This window comes from Schistocerca cancellata, chromosome 5, assembly GCF_023864275.1.
Source record: "Schistocerca cancellata isolate TAMUIC-IGC-003103 chromosome 5, iqSchCanc2.1, whole genome shotgun sequence".
Lineage (NCBI taxonomy): Eukaryota > Metazoa > Arthropoda > Insecta > Orthoptera > Acrididae > Schistocerca > Schistocerca cancellata.
The window spans coordinates 339,849,685-339,872,479 of NC_064630.1; the positions used below are offsets into that span (position 1 = coordinate 339,849,685).

The 22,795-nt window shown below is 39.0% G+C and overlaps 1 protein-coding gene across 14 annotated transcripts in view; it reads left to right on the forward strand.

Moving 5' to 3' along the window:
• The first annotated feature begins 11,389 nt into the window (after nt 1–11,389).
• The window catches only part of LOC126188933 (ATP-dependent RNA helicase vasa), a 135,417-nt gene continuing 124,011 nt past the window's right edge, over nt 11,390–22,795 (forward strand). For 4 of the 14 annotated variants that reach the window (XM_049930655.1, XM_049930653.1, XM_049930661.1 and 1 more), the window contains exon 1: nt 11,391–11,535. The gene's annotated coding sequence lies outside the window, so the exon portion shown is untranslated. Of the gene's footprint in view, nt 11,536–12,175; nt 12,210–22,795 lie in introns of those variants that run through there. The other 10 variants (XM_049930657.1, XM_049930665.1, XM_049930671.1 and 7 more) reach the window with 9 other exon arrangements.

The window sequence follows — 22,795 nt, forward strand, 5'->3', positions numbered from 1 at the left end:
AGGTATTCAAGGTACCCTCCGCCACCCACCGTCTGGTGGCTTGCGGAGTATGGATGTAGATGTAGATGTAGAATCACAGCACTTATGGCCTATTACACATTTAGTGAAATGAGTTAAAAATTATTTACTCAAAAACCATGATCAACCTGAAGAACAATTTACTAAAATTTAATGAGGAAATGTAATCTTTTGTTACTGCAGTGATTTATACTACCAAAATAATTCAGAGTACAGGCAACAACAAATCAGCTACCATGGTACACAACCATTTTACATAAGTGGTAGACACCCTACAATGTGGAACATAAAATATAAAATTTCATGTGACCAAGCAACCTCATGGGATTCAACAAACTACGCCCAGAAGCGGACGTATGCCCACTCAGCTTTTTTCAGTACAGGCTCGGCATGGACCGCCAAATTGGAGCAGCAACAGTCATGAATAGGCACGAAAAATCCCAGAACTAGTGAGTATCTACAACAGACTGACATCTGCCTTAAGTAAGTAGAAACACAATAATTCATTACAGCACATCACCTGTAGAAGTAAGCAACCTATTAATGAACATATCCACATACTGTCATTGAATGAATTCTTGTACTTTCATTAATAGAAACAGTTTCAAACTATTTAAACACACAATAACAATTGGCACTTCCTCAGTGGCAGCCAATTTTCGTGGTAGTTGCTCTATTTCCCGAAATGCGTATCATAGACAGTTTCTGGCACTAATCCATTTGCCACAAGGATGGTGCCACCGGTCGCCACAGCTTTCTCCTGAGGGTGCTCGAAGATGAAATTTGCATTTCTGTCTGCACATCGAACAGGAGTTTCCCACTGGCACTTCCCTGGCATGAGAAAGTTGTTTCCTTCCCTCCAAAATAACGGTCTGTCCATTCCAAAGTAAGGCCCCCACAATCAGACACAATATGAACGGTGCTGACCAGTGGAACGAGACTGTTCGAAATCAGTACCAACCTCATGAATCATAATGATGCTTTTCTAAGTTTGAGTGGGAACTTTCTGCAGCTTTCCCTTGTTTTTACGTAGAAACGAGAACATATTCGCTCAGCAGATAAGCAGCAGCATTCAGTTTCCCCTCGAAGAGGACACTGGGAATTGCGAGAGTTCAGGGGGGTCATGCAATGGAGAGGATACCGGTTCTGCAAGGCGCCATTTCAATGTACCCAAAGAACGTAAAATTCACCCAGACAGTAGTGTAATCTGCATTTAATCCATTTGCTTATGCATCTTTAATGCTCAATTAACTGCACTGATGAACCAAAACATTATGAGCACTTGCTTAATAGCTTGTTTGTCCATCCTTGGAACGAAATCCGTCACTGATTGTGCATATTACGGATCTGACAGTTCGTTGGTATGTTGGTACCTTGATGATGATGGCGTTTGTTGAGACGACCATCGACCTATGGTAGCAAAAAAGTGATACACTTGAAGAGCTGACACGTTTCCATTTATCAACGATCGAATTCCAATGGTCCCATGCCCACTGCAATCGTAACTGATGATGTCATGGGAACAACATGTGGACATGTAATGTGGTCTGCTGCGAGCTCCATGTTCAACAATGTATGACGAATGGTGTGCTGTGAAAAACTTCTGCATGCACCAGCATTGTGCTCTTACAGCAGAGATGCCACAGATCACCAATTATCCTTGCCGGCCACTAGTGGCCGAGCGGTTCTAGGCACTTCAGTCTCGAACTGCGCGACCGCTACGGTCGCAGGTTCGAATCCTGCCTCGGGCATGGATGTGTGTGATGTCCTTAGGTTAGTTAGGTTTAAGTAGTTCTAAGTTCTAGGGGACTAATGACCTCAGATGTTAAGTCCCATAGTGCTCAGAGCCATTTGAACCATTTGAACCAATTATCCTTCTTTACAGAGCAGACACGTTTCCAAACTCCACTTGTCATTGTCATTGTCGTCCAACCACTTAACGCGTAGTGGTAGTTTCACTGTCCTTCTAACTCTTTCCATAGATGCTCACGACAGCAGCACATGAACCTGCAATCAACTTGGCCATTTTCGAGTGACTCGTTCACAAGCTCTAGATAATAATAATCTGCCTTTTGTGAAAGCCACTTATCTCAATGAATTTCCCCATTTGCAGCCCATATCTTCACTATGGAGATCCCCTGGCCATATCTGTTCCGCTTATATACTTTTGTTACTGCCTCACATGCTCGCAGCAGCACCAGGTGTCATTCAACGTCACGGTGGGCAGTGGTCATAATGTTTTGGCTTTTCAGTGTATGTTAAATATTATTCTCATTTATCTTGCTCTTGGGAGCTTTTCAGATAATGAAGTTTCATTCATTTTGCTTCCTCCAGCCTTCCAATTGAACACCAGTTCCACAGAGTTTAGAGTCATTTTATTTTAGTTACTACAATTTTCAGAGTAGTGGGTGCACAAGCTATTAGGTCTTATTTCGACTTCTTCCAGGTCTGCTACTTGTATCACCATTCATGTTAATTGTGCAACATGTCCTTATAGGAACATTCTGTATACTTTGCATTCTTCAGCAGTCAGTAAATTTGCTAATAACACATCAATAAATGCTTTCTTTACAATACAAATCACATAATTTTCAGTAAAATTGAAAATGTGTATTTACTGAATATATATATATATATATATATATATATATATATATATATATATATATATATATATATACACCAGAAATTTTCTACACATGAACTACTGAATAAATAAATAAATAAAAATGTCTAAAGGTGAAACAGCTGATCAATGTATTTGAGTTGCTTTCCGAAATAGAAAGACTGAATGTGATTCTTGCATATAAAGATTATTGGGATGAAAATTGCACTCCATGAAAGAGAATTACTAGCCAGCTATGAAAGAATGTTGCTAGTAGTATGAACTCGAACATTTGCACGAAGAAAAGGTCGAAACACCTTTCATTCAGGACTTGACATTTTGACAATAACTTCCATAATAAAATATTAGAAAAAACTTTTATTATTGGAGCTGTTGATCTTCTAGTTTTGAGCAATTAAGAGAAGCAAGTAGTCATAACACATGATGCCAACAATCTACCTTCTAATGAATCTGCATAACTGGAGAGACCTTTTGTGAAAAAGAGCTGTCAGATAAGAAGATATAAATAAATTATGTCATATGTAACTGGTAAGTATAAGGTGGGCACAGAGGGGTGGAGGTGCATACTACTGAACCGAAGTGTTTGGTTACTTCATTGGATGACTGAAGTTCACTATGCAAGAATCCACTAACAACATTTAACTCACCTGTTGTAGTTAATGGCACCCAAATAACTTATCATATAGGTTCAACTGATATCTCACATTATCAGTTAACCATAATTTAACGATTTGCAAGTTTTTAGGATCATATTTTGATAAAGTTCAGTGATGTGGAATGTCAGCATGTTTGCAAGTACTGGCATTTTATTTGTGTCAGAGATAATATGGCTCCAAGTTGAAAAATGAATGAAATTAGATTTTAAGTTTAACTTTAACCACACTCAAATTCAGTAAATGTAATCAAGCCATACATACATTATCAGTTCATAAATTCATTTATATAGAAGAAACAGCTGTCGAGCAGGAATGATTTCAATTTGTTCCCAGAATGATTACCATTATCTGTCAGGACATTAATTCACAAGGAAAATGGGTATATGTTATCATAGCAGCATCTGTGCTACTTTCTGTTCAAAAGTAAGGTTAAGTTATGAATAGTACAGGGCATTTTTGCTTCTTAGTGTTATATCTATGAACAGAACTCTTGTTTTGAAATTTCGACTGGTTCTTCACAGCAAATTACATAGTAGAATTTATCTATTGGAAAGCTTTTATTAATATTTACTAACTTTTGGCATGTTGAAATAGCTGTGGGTCAACAATTCTTTTAATGAGTACAACGAAAAAACACTCAAAAGTAGCAGATATTTGATTCACTTGGTGACTGGTTTTGGGACAAGACCCATTTTCAAATCATTGTAACATACTCAAAAATGGTATTTCCAAAAATGTGAAAACAATGTCAAAAATGTACAACCAACAGTTACAGCGCATACATATACTGGTCTCATATTTCTGAAGATGTGAAAACCATGGAAAAATGTGCAACAATGAGTTACAGTGTATACAGATTCTAATCTGTATGCATTGTAACTATTTGTTGCATATTTTTGACATGGTTTTCACATATTTGGAAACATCATTTCTGGCATGATTTGAAAATGGTTCTCAGTCTGAAACTAGTCAATGAGTGAACAAAAAAGTATAATTTGCAACTTTGAACTGGTTCTTTGATGTACAGATTTTATTAGTATGCTTATTTTTTTAAAATTCTGATGATTGGCATCGGATATTACCTTCACAGTATATTTCTGTGTTGTGAATTCCATATGATCATAATGAATGAAAGTATGCAAGCGAAAAAACATTTTTTCGAAATGATCCTCCCTGTCTCATCTGAAACATACTATGTATCACTAACTCAAGGCGGTTTTCCAGAGAGAAATGCTGTTGTTAAATTCCTCTACAAGAAAGTGTATGATCTGTTTCACTATTCTCACTATTTTCCAAAATGTTTCAGATGATGATTTGTTGTAGAATAGTATCCCACCTGATCAGCCACAGTTTGAATTTCGGAAGAGTTGCTCTACTGAGAATGTCATTTACACGTTCACCCACTAAATTTTGCAAGCATTAAATAACAAAGTGTCACATATTGGTATTTTCTGTGATCTCTCAAAGGCATTTGACTATTTTAATCACAATATTCTTCTAGATGAACTGAATTTTTTGAAAGTGATTATATAGTAAAACAATGGATAATGTCATATATCACCAAAAGAATGTATGAAGTTGTACTTACTAACCAAACCAATGTAATCAGCCAAAGTAATCAGTGGGGTGAAATCACATAGGAAGGTTCCCCAAGGTTCAGTCTTACATCCATCATTGTTCCTCACATATGTAAATGATTTTCTGCCTAATGTAGAACAAACAGTATTAGTTCTTTTTGCAGACGTCACACTATTTTAATCAACACAATAATATATATATTAACAGAAGAAATAGAAACAATGTTCTTGAAAGTGTCATTGACTGGTTTTCTGTGAACAGTTTCGCTCTCAATTTCGAAAAGACACAACATATTCAGTTCTGCACTTCTAGAGATACTACAATAATGATAAGTGTAACAGATGGTGAGAAAATAATAAACAGGGTGAAAACTTCATAACGTTTAGGGGTGAGTATTTAAACTGGAAAATTCACATTTTGGACTCTTAAAACTGCTTCACAGCATATTTATTCCCTTGTGAAATTTCTTGTAGATAATCCACTAGGGTCAAACAGTACAATGCTATTCAAAATTTCAATATCAAAATGATAAATGAATTTCACTACTCCACATTAAAGTTATCTTTAGCAAAAAAAGGGTTGCACGATGATAACTTACCCAATGATATAAAATGTCTGACATATGGCAAAGTGAAATTTGAAAACAAACTAAAAAAGTTTTTCCTTGACCATATCGACAACATCATTATACAAATGAGGATTAGCGATAATTATGACATTATAGTAACTGTGGTTATGAAAGTTAATAAATTAGAGGGGAAGGGTAGGAGAGTATTTCTGCTAGAAGGAGCAATAGGCAGTTGTTAGCATCTCACTTGGACAGTGAGTTAACATCACTTAGTTCCTTTAAAATGAATTTAGAGGAATTATGTGCAAAGTTTAAGCAGACTATAAATCATAGTCTGAAGAATTATGTGCCTAGTAAGAAGGTTAAGGATGGAAAAGACCCACCGTGGTTTAATAAAGAAGTGCGGAAAATGCTGAGGAAGCAGAGGCTGTTGCACTCTCAGTTCAAAGGATAATGTGCAAATGATGACAATCAAAGTTAGTAGAGGTTCGTGCATCTGTGAAAAGCTCTATACACGAAGCATGCAGTTACTACCACCATCATAACTTCATAAAAGATCTGTCAGAGAACCCGAACAATTATGGTCCAATGTAAAATCACTAAGTGGGTCTAAGGCTTTCATCCAGTCACTTGTTGAATATCTGGTGTGGCAGCTGAAGATAGGAAAATCAAAGCAAAAGTTCGAAATTTCAAATTCAAGAAATCATTCACGCAAGAGAATCATAGAAACATACCATCATTTGGTTATCAGCCAGACTCCTGCTTGCACAGCATAGTACTAAGGATCCTTGGCATGGAAAAACAACTGAAGGATTAGAAAACAAATAAGTCACCAGGTCTGGATGAAATCCCAATTCGGTTTTTCAAAGAGTTCGCTATGGTGATGGACCCTCACTTAGCTTGCATTTATAACGAATCTCTTGCCCAGTGCAAAGTCCCTAGTGACTGGAAAAAAAACCCAGGTGACTCCTGTGTATAACAAGAGCAAAAGAACAGACCTACAAAATTACAGACCAATATCTATAATATAATTTTGCTGCAGAATTCTTGAACATATTCTCAGTTAGAATATAATACATTTTCTTGGGACCAAGAAGCTTATGTTCATGAATCAGCATGGTTTTAGAAAGCATTGCTCCTGCGAAACTCAGCTTGCCCTTTCCTCACATGATATAATGTGTACCCTGGATGAAGGGCATTTTAGATTTCCAGAAAGCGTTTGACACAGTACACCATTGCAGCCTGTTAGATAAGATATGAACTCAAGGAATAGGATCACAAATAAGTGAGTGGCGCAAAGACTTCTTAAGTTATGGAACCCAGTATGTTTTCCTCAATGATGAGTGTTCATCAGAGACAAGGGTTTCGTCTAGAGTGCCCCAAAGAAGCGTGATAAGCGAGCTGTTATTTTCTGTACACATAAATGATGTTGCAGACAGAGAGGACAGCAATCTGTGGTTGTTTGCTGATGACGCTGTGGTGTATAATAAGGCGTCAAAGTTGAGTGACTGTACAAGGATACAAGATGACTTAGACAAAATTTCTAGTTGGTGTGATGAACGGCAACTAGCTCTAAATATCTAAAAATTTAAGTTACTGCACATGAGTAGGAAAAACAAACCCATCACGTTCAGATACAGCATTAGTAGTGTCCTGTCTGACACAGTCAAACCATTTAAATATCTGGGTGTAATGTTGCAAAGCATTATGAAATGGAACGACTGTATGAGGACTGTGGTAGGAGAGGCGAATGGTCGACTTTAGTTGAATGGGAGAATTCTAGGAAAGTATGGTTCATATGTAAAGAAGACTGCATATAGGGCACTAGTGCAACCTATTCTTGAGTACTGCTTGAGTGTTTGGGCAGCCCCAGATCTATGATAATTCCGATTCGAACTGCTGGAAAAATTTGATAGTGGTGCCCTCCTCCCCCTCCAGCATTTGAGACAGAACGCCAAACATTTTTAAAAATATGTTTTTCAAAAATATGTTCGTTTTGTAGTGCACATCTTCCTGAAGAATTTGAGATATGAAACATACATGTTTGAGGAGACAGAAGACATGTTATTTGGTTTTATGCGTGCTAAAGTGCAGTGCCACACCTGTTCACTCAGTATTCTTGTATCCCATGCCACTTTATTTCACTCTGTGGAATTCAAATGTGTGTATTATGTAATGCAAGCCATTGAGCCTCTCTTCAGGACAGTGGAAATTAAAATCTCCTGTGATGCATCTCCTTTTTCCAGTTGGCTGGTTTGACAAGGTACTCACAATTAATACTGGGTAGGATTATTTGTGACTGGGAGAATAAGAACTCTTCCGAAAATTTGCGCTCTCTATAGCCTATTACCTAATAACTTTCTCTTTTGTGTGACATAGAATTAAATATAGGAAACACTAAATCAGGAAAGAGACAGTATACATTTCTTCAATCCTTAGGTCCCAGCATTTTTTCTCTCTAATCTTGCTACAGCTTTACACGGCGCACTTTCCTTTCTACCAAAGACTCTCTTACCTCACCAAAGTTCATCAAACGTTTTCCTACAAGAAAAACCAAAACGTCGTTGTCTAATGTTGAAAAAGCTGTTAATACGAATAGCACCCAAGACTGGTGTGGTTTCTCTATTTGATTACGTCATTTTGTCACTATCTGTTACATAAAACGAAATAGGTCTTTCTAATATTGCAGCAATTGCAATACACACTAAATAAGTGAGACTGCTTTGACAGGAATGATCATTTTTATCTAACTCATTTACATAAATAACATGACATAATGTACCAATATCAAATGACTATTAGGTCTCTTACAAGCAAAAACTTTCATTTTAGAAATTAGTTTCACATTCCATTGATATGTCACAGTTTCTGAAGTATAAGGTTGAAAAGTAGTAGTAGGACGAAATTTTTATATTAATTTGGAATCGTCATATTCTTCCATATAATTTGTGTGATGTCCCCATTTCTTCTCCTTTCTTGTACTAACAAAAATCTTGTCATCTTAATTCTGTAGCTATTCCTGACATTGTTAAAACTTATTCTCTAGTCAACTTCGCTAACCCTGCCAGAATCACCAGTTTAGTTATCCCACCTTTATTCTTCAGTTAGGCACTATTACGTGTTTGTACAATGAGTTTCTCGCGCTATTCCGAGAATAGACGTAAGTGGCTGCTAACTGTGAACTGTACAACTGGCTCTTAGTAGTGTAGCGATATGGCAAAAGTTTTCTGTCATAATTTCATTTCCTTGGATACACCAAGCAGAGAGTATGTAATCTTTCTTACCTGTTATTCCTATTAGTGGTTTATTTACACTCTGGCAGTCTCAATATATGGGATTCGCTAATAATTATAACAACACTTATCAGTCGCACACCCAGTTAACCATATAAACAAACAGCGATTACCAATCAATCATTCATGTTTATTCGGCCCAGTTCATATAGCTCCAGCCACTGTTGCCTGGGGAAAAGTTTTTTATTTCTAAATGCAACAGGATTTCTCTGGCAGAGACGCCACATACACTATACACACATTCAGAAATCAACTTATGATTTATCCAGAAATCAACTTAGAATGTGTTCAAAAATGTTGAAAAACTGACAGAGATGTATTTCAAAATCATATGAACAATGTTCAGACAAACGTGCACTGGATGCGTTTTGTGAAAAGAGGTATTTTCCTTCAAGAATATTAACTTTGAACCCCCTGAAATTGCCGGGGTTGCCCCCTTCTCCCCTCCCCCCAGATCCGGGCCTGTGTCTAGGATCTGTACAAGTCAGGATAAAGAAAGACATCGAAGCAATTCAGAGGTGTGCTGTTAAATTTGTTGCTGGTAGTTTCGAACAACACACAGTTGAAACGTCCTGGCAGATTAAAACTTTGTGCCACACCGAGACTCGATCTCAGGACCTTTGCCTTTTGCGGGCAAGCGCTCTACCAACTGAGCTACCCAAGCACGACTCACGCCCCATCCTCAAAGCTTTACTTCTGCCAGTACCTCGTCTCCTACCTTCCAAACTTTACAGAAGCTCTCCTGTGAACCTTGCAGGACTAGCGCTCCTAAAAGAAAGGATACTGCAGAGACTTGGCTTCGCCACAGCTTAGGGGATGTTTCCAGAATGAGAATTCCGTTCTACAGTGGAGTGTGCGCTGATACGAAACTTCCTGGCAGATTAAAACTGTGTGCCGGACCGAGTCTCGAACTCGGGACCTTTGCCTTTCACGGGCAAGGGCTATACCAATTGAGCTGAGACGATGGGGCGTGAGTCGTGCTTGGGTAGCTCAGTTAGTAGAGCACTTGCCCGCAAAAGGCAAAGTACCGAGTTCGAGTCTCAGTCCGGCACACAGTTTCAATCTGCCAGGAAGTTCCATATCAGTGCACACTCCACTGCAGAGTGGAATTCTCATTCTGGAAACATCCCTTAGACTGTGGCTAAGCCTAGTCTGTGCAGTATCCTCTCTTTCAGAAGTGCTAGTCCTGCAAGGTTCGCAGGAGAGCTTCTGTAAAGCTTTGGAAGGTAGCAGACGAGGTACTGGCAGAAGTAAAGCTGTGAGGACGGGGCGTGAGTCGTGCTTGGGTAGTTCCATTGGTAGAGCACTTGCCCGCAAAAGGCAAAGGTCCCGAGTTCGAGTCTTGGTACGGCACACAGTTTTAATCTGGCAGGAAGTTTAATATCAGCGCACACTCGGCTGCAGAGTGGAATTCTCATTCCCGAAACACACAGTTGTTACGAAAATGCTTTGGCAACTCAAATGGGAATCCCTAGAGGGAAGGCGACACTGTTTTGGTGGAATACTATTGAGAAAATTTAGAGAACTGGCATCTGAAGCTGACCGCAGAACGATTCCGTTTGGTCCAACGTATGTTGCATTGTAAGGACCACAAAGTTAAGATGCAAGAAATTAGGGCTCATACAGAGGCATATAGATGGTCGTTTTTCCCTTGTTCTTTTTGCGAATGGAATAGGAAAGAAAATGGCTGGTAATGATACGAGATATCCTCCGACCCATGCCACAAGGCGGACTGTGGAGGATCGATGTACATTCTTTACAACAATATCATTGCAATGGGTTGCGTGTTTTAGGAAAGTCCAAGTAATAGTTCTAATGTCAGTCCTACTCTTAAAAGTGTTTGTTAAATTCTGTGGTCTTTTTAACTTCAACACTTTAACTTTACAACAATATCATTGTAATGGGTTGCATGGTTTAGGAAAGTCCAAGTAATAGTTCTAATGTCAGTCCTACTCTTAAAGTGTTTGTTAAATTCTGTGGTCTTTTTAACTTCAACATTTGATTAATGCTCTCTCTAGTTATGAGAATTAATCAGAGTTTGGTATAAGTACTTTGGATTCTCCTGGAGCTACTTTTACTGAGTCTGAAAAGACAATAGTATATTCTTATTCTTTTAATTGTTGAAATAATTCATTAAAGGCTCGAGGGCACTTTGCGTACAGCTTTCTTTTCAGCTTAGAATCAGAGCGCCTTGCTTATTATGGAAATCAATACTTAAATTTTGAAAGACTTCCACCATTTATTCAGTTTTCGAAATTATAATGAGAGCGAGTGTGTTGCAGGAGGACATATGCCAGCTATTTATCAATCATGTAGAACTTCAAGCAATCATGGAAGATATTATCAGCAGGTATTGTGTTATTAATAATAGCTTAACTTCATTGCGTTTCGATGAGGTATTTATTAACACATAACATTTATGTTTCGTTTTGATCCAGTTTTTTTCCAGCTACAGAGGTAAAAACATGTACTACCACATTAATTCTTCAGGAACATTTCATCTAACGTCATTCTGAAAACTGCTGTAACGTAATACAAACAGAATATGATGAAACATTAACTGATGAGGGTTACGCAATTTAGCGCCGACAGCACGCTGAGAGCACAGGTGTTGATACACGGCCGCCGGAATTCAGGCGGCCGTGGTTGATACCAACTAAATTTCTTCCTTGGACTCTTTGTACCAACGAAATTCAAGCGTGGCGGGAATAGTAATGTCTTTGTACGTCAGGTTTCAGCGCGGTGCGTTTAGCTGAGGGAGTCGGAAGGATTGGAGCAGAAAGAGTCGCTTTGTGGGTGAGATGATTTTTTTTAATTCAAATTGTAGGGAATATGGAATATCCTTTTACATATGCATTTGTAGAAATTGTTGCAGATTTCTGTACTTATCGTGGGTGTATGACTGATATTTGATCGTTCTGTGCGCAACATGCTTGTAATTGTCGCCATTTCGGCCGGGAGGCTCGACAAAAATGTACTTTAGCCTGATAGTGTAGATGTATTCGTGCTGTCATTAATAAAAGGATGCATGTATTGGTGTATGTTTTGTTGTTAAGTTTTTAGTTAAGACTACAAATTTCCATTGATGTTACATTGTAGGTAAAAGAAGACCCTGATGTTTTCAGATGGTCGTCTGTGCTGTTTTCAGTAGGCCTAATGTTGATACGTTGTAACAGAATTCCATTACCAATCTAACGGCGACAGATGGAGGAAGCTGTCGGTTTTTTTTTTTTTCGTCAGTTTGAAAACGAAAATTGCACAAATATTTTTGCGTTTATGAATGTTGTCACTGGGGAAGGTGGTGCAATGCTTTTTACCTGCCACTATTTCCTAGTACAGAATAATTTCTGTAGATAAGAAATTAAAATGTCTCTTTTTGTGGGAATTGTACTGTATAGCCAAGTCATTTAATAGTGTTCTTGGTTTTTACATGCAGTCGCATTGAGGAGAAATGAAAAACACGGTTTAAGGTAAGTAGTCTAGCAAGATTTGTTTTCGTGCTTGTTATTCTAAAACTTCTCCCCGAAACTGCTGCATTGAATTTTTTCCTGAATGTCCCAGTGTGACAATGAAACGGGGCTTAGCTTTGTTTTTAGACTACGTAATTTGATCCAGTGACGTTACGAGGGTTCTAAACCTTATGTTTGACTAGGTTGGATTCAGTTTTCGCTCCATAGGGCGTGTGTGTGGAACATGTCAGAAAGAATAACAAATGAAAATAAAACCATAGAGTACAATACTTACTATCCTTATCATTTGTCAGGAAATTGTCAGAATAGGTGAGCACATTACAGTAAATTGGAAGTGTAATTTTTACGGAAGTAATACACTATCAGAATGAAACATTGGTATGCACTTCTAATAAATATATCTTACAGAAAATAACTAATCGCGACTGTTAGGACGAAGTGCTGGCAAGCATATGAATCAACTTTCAAAGACTTTACTGTTACAAAGTAACAAATGGGGTGTTGGTACAAAAAGTAAAGATTTAATGATGATTCGCAAAATGTGTGAAATTCCTTGGGAGGACGAAACCATTGAGTTTGATAAAAAGTTGACAGAAAGTAGTCTACAAACAGACAAGTTAATCAAGAACAACAATTGTTTCATTGTGTTTTGATCTGATTGTGCTGATATAGGAACAAGTGTGTTAGCTTATTTTGCATATTTTCATTTTGTTGTTTTGACTTTACTTGGGTATTGTAGGAAAAGTTGAATGTTTATTCAGAAGTGAGTTGTAAGAATATTTAGGTATCAAGTAGGTAAACAAATTGGAAAAACCTTCAATGACCTTCGAAGTCTTACTTGTCAGTGTATTTACTGAATTAAGTTTGTTGTTAACAGCTTCAGCTGAACTGCGATTTACAAGACATTAATATAATTTCATTGACATTGTGCTGACTTACAGAAAATTAATAATTTATATCATAGTAGTAGTGTACTACAAATAGGACTCAATGTTTGCAAGTGTAAGAAAATATTTTCTTCAAAAAGTAACTATACTAATTTAAATTACTGAATTAAACTTACATGGCAGTAGTGTGTGCAGTGTTAAGCAGTACAGTGATAGTTCATTGTAAATGCAGTATAGATATTCTATTATATCCTTATCTTATGATAATGTGTATTGCGGCATGGTCTACGTACCTGAAGGGTCTTCTTCTTAATAGGTTCTAGGGAACAGTGAATGAATGAACTTGCCGGAATCAGTACTGATCTGTCATAAACTGTAGGGTTTGGTGAGAACTGCTACACGCTTTAAGCAGTTTCAGAAATGTTTTCCCATTCTACCAACATAATTAAAAAATTAAATGATCTTATTAGAATCTTTATTCATTGCCTAGCCTTGTGATACGCTACGGCTCACATTAGTGTCACTGCAGTCAATATTTTGGTGTGCAATAAATTTTTTGATTGTGTTGATGTGTAGGCCAATTATAGGTCAAGGTTAGGGTGTAATGTGATAGTTGGAGTGTAACAAGACTGGAGAATTTGGATGCAAATTAAAGATTGTAGTACAGATGTCATTAAATGATTATTCACACACTTTTTTTCATAAAACAAAACTCCAGTTCAAATTAGAAAACCTAAAGGTATTTAATACCTATAGGTTTTCTAATCTGGAAGTGCCACATTATTTTAATGCACAGCCAGTGTGAACCAAAATTGTGCATTTTTGGTAGGAAATGGATGTAGAAGAAAGGAAATTTGACAACACAGTAATAATATGTAAGAGTATCAGGTATTGTGTACATGTGCTGCACAGTTGCTTCAGTGAGTATAGTTTTGCATTAAAATACTGGAGTTTGAGCGTTTGATTCCAGGTTTAGGTTTAATTTTAGTTTTGTAATTCTGATAATGCTGTAGAATTCACTGTTTTGTAAACTATCAAACCCCTACAACTACAGTCTTAAAATGTTGAGCATAAGTTATAGAAATATTAATGAAGAGCTATTAATCAGTTTAAATCAATGGGTCACCAGAAGCGTCCGATACCACCCCTCGGCTTTGGCCTGTGATGTCTGTTGTGGTGTGTGATGTCACGATGGCGTGAAGTTCAGTTAGCGAGTGTCGTGTGTTTGTAGATGTCTTGTTGTGCTGTCGGTGGTGCTCTCTGGTGGCGTGTTTGTAGGTTGTGGGTACTGTTTTGTTGTTGGTTTAGTGTGCGCTTGTAATGTGTTTGTAGGTGGCGTATGGTTGTGGTTAGGTGGTGCTCTCTGGTTTGGTTTGTGTGTTGTATTGGGTTCATTTGAGTTGTTGGCGTTGTCGGCTGTTGTTCTGGTGATTAGTGAAGTTTTGTGGCATATTTTGCAGTGAGTTAATCGTTTAATTTTTGGTTATTTGTACGTTTATGTAGTGTTGTATGTTTTGTGTTGTTTGAATTTTTTAGATTACTTTTCTTTCGTCGTCGTTAGGGATGGATATGACCGATAAAGTCAAGTTTTCGGCTGTGGGGTATGATGGGTGACACTGCTATGTCACTCATCAAATTCCTGCAGCTGTTTGGATTATTGGCCAAGCTGGTGTAGTGCACTGCATGTGGCGATATGGTATCGGGGTCTGGGTCTTCTAAATGTTTGTTTAGGGTTGTTGAAAATTGTACAAAGAGGTAGTTAGTGGGGTTGATTCAGGATTATGTATAACAGTGGAGTACTGCAGTTTCTGATGGGTTTGCTTGTTATAGTGGGTTGGGTCAGGATGGTTACAATCATTTAGTAGTCAATCACAATGTAAAGTTTAAAAATTGTGAAGTGGGGCCTGTACAAATACTATAGAGGGGTTTTGGGGGGATGTTAAATCTGTTATAGGGAGGGGGAAGAGGAGCTCTTCCGACGTTCCGGCTCATTTAGATGATTACTGTTGGCGGAAGAGTGTCCTTGAGGGGTATTGTATTTTTAGGGTTTTCTTAAGGGCTGTTAGTAAGATATACAGGCCTAGGGTTGTGGGTTAGTGAGGTTTTGGGGTTGGCTGTGGCTCGGGGGGGGGGGGGGTTGGTGGTGGTTGGGAAGGTGGGTGGGTGGTTGTGGATTTTTGTTTTTGTTGTGGTTTTTTAGTTGTAGGCTGTGTATGGTTTTTTGTTTTTGGTTAGTATGTTTTTTTGGGGAGGGGGGTTGGGAAGTGTTTGTTGTGTGTTTGGTTGTGTGTTTGGTTGTGTGTTTGGTTGTGTGTTTGGTTGTGTGTTTGGTTGTGTGTTTGGTTGTGTGTTTGGTTGTGTGTTGTCTAGTAGGCAGCAACGGAGCTTTCATGTGGTGAGTTGTCATTTTTTTTGTTCATTTTTATCTGGTTAGATGATTTTTGAATCGTGTGTGTGGTGGGGCTGTGTTGTTGGTATTGGTGAGTTGGTTTTGTGCGTTGTTGACCTGTAAGGTCAAGGGAAGTGTTAGATTCCAAATTTGGTGTTTTCTTGTGGTTTTTGAGGTAGTGATGATTGTGGAAGTGATTGTATGTTTTGGGTTGTATGAATTGGTATCGGTAGCTTCTGTTGAACTATGTAGGTCAAGGGAAATGTTAGATTCCGTTGAATATTGTTTATAGTTGATTTTGTGAATGTTGTGGTCGGTTTATTTTACTGGTTTTGTCGTTTGGTTTTGTGGCGTGTGTTTATTTTTAGTTTGTCCCCACCCAAAAACCCTCAATTTCCCCTGCTTGTCCCGTTAGTTATATTATATTATAGGAGGAATATGTGTTTGATGGCTTTTCGATCTATTTTCAAGTGTGTTGTCATGTTTATGTAATGATGACATAGTCACGATATGGGAGTTGTTGTGAACGGTTGTCTGCGCCATATTGGTGACGTCTTTGGTCAAAGCAGACGAGTGGAATCGGACGTTTTCATTAACCCTAATTAATGACCTGTCATTTGGCATAAATCTCTGTTAAGAGAGTGGCTGGTTGACTAAAGGCTGAAAGACAACCATTATGTGATGGTGAACTGGGTTGCTAATCATTCTGGTGGTGTAATTTAGTGTCAAAAACCTTCTGTAATTGCTATGTAGTGGTTAAAAAAGAAGATACCGCACCACACATACCAGTAAAAAAAATTCTAATGCAAAATGCTACCCGCTGTACTGTCCATCACAGGCACACAATATTAAAGATACTTTTTGCTACAGCTTAGTAGTGTTGCCAAATTGTTTCTTCCGTCAGATTCCTACTGGAAATACCCATGAATGATATTTTTCTACATATTTGTTTTGTTTCTATGAAATCTCTTGTTTACCGAAGGTTCTTTTAGATAAATAGAAATTTCTTTTAATTAACATTAACTCATCAACAAATGGAACTGAGTACATATGTATATGGCTGGAGTACATTCATCATAGTTGGATGACTTAGATTAAGATTGCATATGAACCTAATACATTCCATATCATGAAGCATTCTTAAGATATTATCCAAAGAAAATGCGAAATAACATAAAAATTGGTCATGGGTGTTTGTCCGTCTTTTTCTGGGAGTGAGATTTTGTTCTGTTGGTGTTAAAAGGTTGTTCCATGTCACTTCAAAATCCTAGTGACATATTAAGTTGGTTAAATTTTTATATATTAGTATCGGACTTCCTGGCTATATAACACAACAAAATGAGAGACACAGGACATGTCTTGGCTGGACATTAATGTACTGTAGCATTGAATGTGCATTTGTGCAGTAAGCAAGTCAGTTATAAAATCCTCCAAATATGACAATATACCTTCGGAAACTGTGAAATAGTTTGCAATGGGGTTTTGTTATACAGTATGGGCTCAGGACACCTAATCTAGTTAGCCAATTACAGTGAACACAGTGGATGTGATATATTTGGCTAATTGTAACATTACTATTTCGTCATGTGCACACTCTGAAATTATTCTACATACATTATAGATGTAAAACCTATGCTTCATATATATAATTTGGGTTGTCATACACATTAGCTGGCTTTTTCGTCTGATGTGGTTATGTGGGGCTGTGAAAGGACATTATAATTGATGTGAATGAAGTATTGATACTGTTATTGTTTGTGAGAAATATGTGGATGTTTTATTCGAAATATGTTGTAGATTCAATATCACTGTTTGAGGATGTAGTGTCCTAGAACACTAAAGGGGTTTAGGAGACCTTGCTACTAAACCATAATAAATTTTACTGCTCCATATTTTACTCAAAGGAAGTCATAATTCATAGTTGATGCACTGACTAAAGATCCCCCATGGTATGTCATATACAAAATAAGTTCGAAGTGTCCTGGTTTTTCCACCCAATACCAACAATGTTCTGCTCAAAAGTTGGCAGGAATCATGAATTGTTGCCAACAGCAGTTGCAAGTTTCAGGAGGGTTTAGCAACCTACGGTTAAATAGCTATGAGTGAAACGATGACCTTCGTGTTCCTTGTTACAAATATATCATGATTTCCACGCGTGTGTTTGGTCTGGGAAACCAGAACACATTTTGAATTGGCACAAAAGACCTGGTTGCGACAGTGATCTGTAATGTACCCAGAGGTTTTGGTTAGGTTGGAATGAAATGGTTTGAGTGAGTTGGTGTAGCCCATGAATTCCAAAGAAAAAAAATCTGATTGTAGTGTTAGTTGTGTGTAGCTTGTGTGATGCCAATGGACACTAGAGGTGTTTTGCAAAGTAATCAAGCAATAGCTCTGCTTAATAATGGACACTTTTGTGAAACAGGAAATTTATACTTTGTTATAATGAGTAATTGCATCCATCAATAGAAGTTATGCTCTTTGTTTCCTGTCTATCCATTAGAAATCTTGACATTCAGGAAAATGGCAGATTATTAATGACAAGGTAGGTTGAACATTCTTTGACCAGTATAAATACTGGATAGAGTACTGTGATTTATTACGAACTTTGGACTCATTTGAAGGAGACTGTCATCTGTCTAGTAGTAGTTCAGCCTTCAACATAGTGCTGCAGATGCCTTGTGGGTGAACTAATTTTTTATAGACTAACAAAGGCAGAGTTATGGTTATGGTTGGTGGATCATAATGTACTTCTGTGATTGTCGGAATGCTCTCGATGCTGTGTGCCCTAGATGCCAGCCTGAGGGTTGTTATTGTTCTGGTATTGATGGAAGGTGGGGAAGGGTCCTCACATGGTAAGTGTACTGTGCACATTCGAGCACAGTTTCTGGAACAGTGCTTAGATGATTCTTGAATGACGCTATGAAAAAGCTTCTGCAGCACGCGCATTTCTACGTGTTAACCGAAGATGGTGAGACTTGTCACAGTTTTTGGCATGTCGACATGGGTGGTGACTGACTGGGCATCCTTCTGCCCTGAATTGTGTATTGAGTGGGTGATAATTCGTAAGTTAGGGGACCAGGTGTTATTGAAATAGATGGGGTGACATTCAGGAAAAGGAAACATAATGAAGGCCATGATATCTCAGGAAATCAGGTGCTCAGTTGAATTCAGTGAGGTCGAAAAAATGCATCATTGAACCCTTACAATTTTAGACCAGGGAAGTGTTAAGACAAACAAGGAAAGATCCTTTCTGGGATGACAAACCGCTTCAATTCATACAGTTCTAGGTACTGAAAGTCTTCAGCATCCTAGGGTGAACCAGTCTGAAAGATCATTCCATTCAAACAGAATGTGTATAATATGTGGTAAGACATCAGAGGTGCCATACCACGATATGCCATGGAGTCCAAACATTTATCAGATTGCCTATCTGATTATATGTTCCATCGAGCACATCGCCAGAAAGAAATGTTACATCACTTGTTTGTTGAAGCAGATAAACTTAAGCCATCCAGTGGAATTATGATGCAATAGTAATTCTGCAGAATGCTGCCAGCATGACTAGGATTAGAATTGTGCGCCTTAACTTTCCTCTGTGTTAGACGAATGATACAGTTTTGCTTTGCTTGGTACTGTACATTTTTTATTACTTCGGAATATCCATTTGTCGCATTTAATGCTTAACATTTTTTTCTGTGTTTGCGCTTTGAAAATGTGATGTGATTGACAGTTTACATAATATGTAATGGGCCTGTGGTTCTGTGTTCCGATAAGCTTAGGCGATCATGTGTCCTGTGCTCAGATTGTGTAACAGAAGTGCTTTGCACAGCACAATCTGGATTTCAGTTTTTGAAACTGTTGGTCCTTATTTGGTGTATTTCATGTTTATACTTCCTTAATTCAGCTACATTGGTACAATAAAGTTCTATCGAAGAAGTCTTTCCCCACCCTGGAGGCTAAAATGGCTGTTGTGAGTGTCTGGCCACCACGGGGTGCCAGCCCTTGCAGCACAACTTCATGTTCTGTGCTTAAAGTCTGTCTTTCCACTATTCCTTTTTGATCTCTACCTCTCCAGTGGATGATGTAATTTGTGCTTGGATTTGGTTTGTTTTTGGACACTAGTTTTCTTGCCCTCTGCACCTTTTTATTATTAATAGTATGGTTCTCTTGTTAGGTTTAATGTGATATTCCATTATTAAATTTTACAGAACTGCAGATTGTGCAGTGAAGGTTGCCCAGTACAGCATATATTCCAGCTTTATGTCCTATCATTGCACTCTTCTTTCTTGCAATGCTGCTATGCCCGAAAGCCAGCACAGTAGCTGTTTTGTTGTGGGTGGAGGGGGTCAACAGGTATCTGCATGGTGGTAGCTCCTGACCACGCACTATTGGTGTGTGAGCGGTAAACTTCTCATGTGAGCCCAGGTGAACGTGCCCATCATGGCTGGGGCAGAAGGACTCTGGGCAACAGTTTACTGTGCACACAGCCACTACAACACGTAATGACGGCGGAAACTCTGCCTATGTTTCGAAAAATTGGAGAAAGTGCAGTGTCAAGTTACCACAGGTCACAAAACCAGCCTATTCACTTCGCCAACAACATACGAGAAAGCACCACAATATCAAAACCATGAGAAGTTGTAGATGGTGTAGCAGAATAGCTATCAAAATAAGTGTCCTATAGCATCATGTAAGTTAGAAAATAAAAATAACCCACTGAAGATAGCACAAAGTGCTGAAACATGTCTGTGTGAAACAAAACAGAAAAAGGTGTCTTGCATAAGGTGGAATTCCTCATCCTATAGTGTCACCAATGTTCTCAGTAAATTACTAGAAAAGAACTGACAGCTGTGTTGGTACTGGGAGTCTTAGGTTTTTTGGCTTTGTCCTAGGGCAGTTTTTGCCACAGCTGTTCTACTGCCGACAATTTGGTGTGCCTGGAGTACGCTATTTGGTCAGCTTTTGTGTGGCATCACCATTTTATTGCTGTCTTCTTGGACTCGCATAGGGCTTACGACACCATATTGTCATGTCCTCACTACCTTCTGTGAATGGGATGTCTGGGGCCAGCTCCAGATTGTTATTTGGAACTTCTTATGTCACCATACTTTGTGTGTTCAAGTTGATGTTTCACCACAGTACTCAGCATATGAAAGAGAATGAGCTTTCACAGGGCTCTGTATTTAGAAGCCATGGCTTCTGGGTTTCCACTGCCAAGATGTCATGCATTTGTCACTGTCATACTGTCCATCCCAACCACAGGGTGTATACGACCCGGGACAACAAGGAGATCCGGGAAAAACCCAGGAATTTTTTCATCAGGGAGAAAAACGGGAACAACCCTGGATCTCCTGTATGACGTCCACCACACTGGACAGTTGGTCATCTTAGTATGGACCCCTGGTCATGTTATGATCCCAGGGAATGAATATGCTGACCAGTTAGCAATATTGGCTACCAGCATGTTGTCTTTGGAATGAGGGTACAGGAACCAACACACAGTTGTTGCAGGCTTGGAATGAGGATTGGTGTGCCCTGGCTTCTCAGAGTAAACTTCAAATCATGAGCAAGACCATGATCATGTGGCAATCTTCCATTCATGATTCTCTCAGGGAATCTACTGTCCTGTTGGATTTGCATTGACCATGCTTTGCTGAACCATGGCCACATTGTAAGACGTGAGGATCCGTTCCACTATTGGTGTTGCGCCCATCTCATGGTGACCCACATCCTACTGGACTGCCTCAATTTGGCCATATTATGGTGAAACCTTAAACTTTGAGACAACACCTCTGTTACTAGTGGACAGTGCCAAAGTGGCTGATTTGGTATTACATTTTACTCAGTTGTTTTTACTCCTCTGTGTCATAAGCACATTACCCTCATTGGCCAGTTTAGGGATTAGAGGATGCCCTTTTGCTTGCTTCTGTCTGGGGGAGACCTATGACTGCCCTTGCTTGGTGGTCCAGTCTCCCTCCTGCATTTTTAATTCTTCTTAGTCTTTTACATCTGTCATTGGTTGACTATCATCTTTATTTTCTTTCCTGAGACTTTATCTTTTTGCTGTAGCAATTTTCCTTGGTGTGATTGTGTGCTAGCACTGGTCAGATGTGGCCGGTCTTCCTGAGAGGTCCTGACAAGTGCAAAGTTGGGGTTGCTCGTCATTGGGAGCTCGAATGTTAGGCGGGTGATGGAGCCCCTTAGGGATATGGCAGCTAAGGATGGGAAAAAAGCCAATGTGCAATCCATGTGCATACTGGGGGAATCGTTAAAGATGTGGAAAGGGTCCTTCCGGATGTCATTAAGGGTACAGGTTGCAGCCAACTGCAGGTGGTGGCTCATGTCGACACTAATGATGTGTGTCGTTATGGATCGGAAGAGATTCTCTGATTTCCGGCGGCTATCTGAGTTGGTGAAGACCGCCAGTCTTGCTAGCAAGATGAAGGCAGAGCTGACCATCTGCAGCATTGTCGACAGGGCAGACTGCGGACCTTTGGTAGAGCTGAGTGGAGGGTCTGAATGAGAGGTTCAGATGATTCTGTGAGTGTGTAGGCTGCAGATTTCTTGACTTGTGCCATAGGGTGGTGGGGTTTCGGGTTCCGCTAAATAGGTCAGGTGTCCACTACACACAGGAGGTGGCTATGTGAGTAGCACTGGCTGTGTGGCGTGGACTGGGGAGTTTATGTTAGACAGTCTCGGGAAAAGATTGAAAAGGGCTCCAGCGTCAAAAGGTACAGGGCAAAGAAAAGACTAGAATCGACCAAGCAACAGTCGGTATTGTAGTTGTAAATTGTCCTAGCTGTGTTGGAAAAGTACCAGAGCTTCAAGTGCCGATAGAAAGCACTGAAGCTGAGATGGTTATAGGAACAGAAAGCTGGCTAAAGCCGGAGATAAATTCCGCCTAAATTTTTAGAGGCGCAAACAGTGTTCAGAAAGGATAGATTAAATAAAGTAGGTGGTGCTGTGTTGGTAGTAGTAGATCCTGCAACAGCCATACCAAAATAATAATTGGCTCCTTCTACTGACTCCACCCCCCTCCCTCCCCCCGACCCCCACTCATACACTTATAATTGGTGGAGACTTCAACCTACCCTCAATTTGTTGGCGAAAATACATGTTCAAAGCCGGTGGTAGACAGAAAACATCGTCCGAAATTGTACTGAATGCTTTCTCTGAGAATTACTTTGGACAGTTAGCCCATGAGCTCACATAAATTGTAAATGCTTGCGAAAACGCACTTGACCTCTTAGCCACAAATGATCCTGATCTGATATAGAGCATCATGATGGATACAGGGATTAGTGAACACA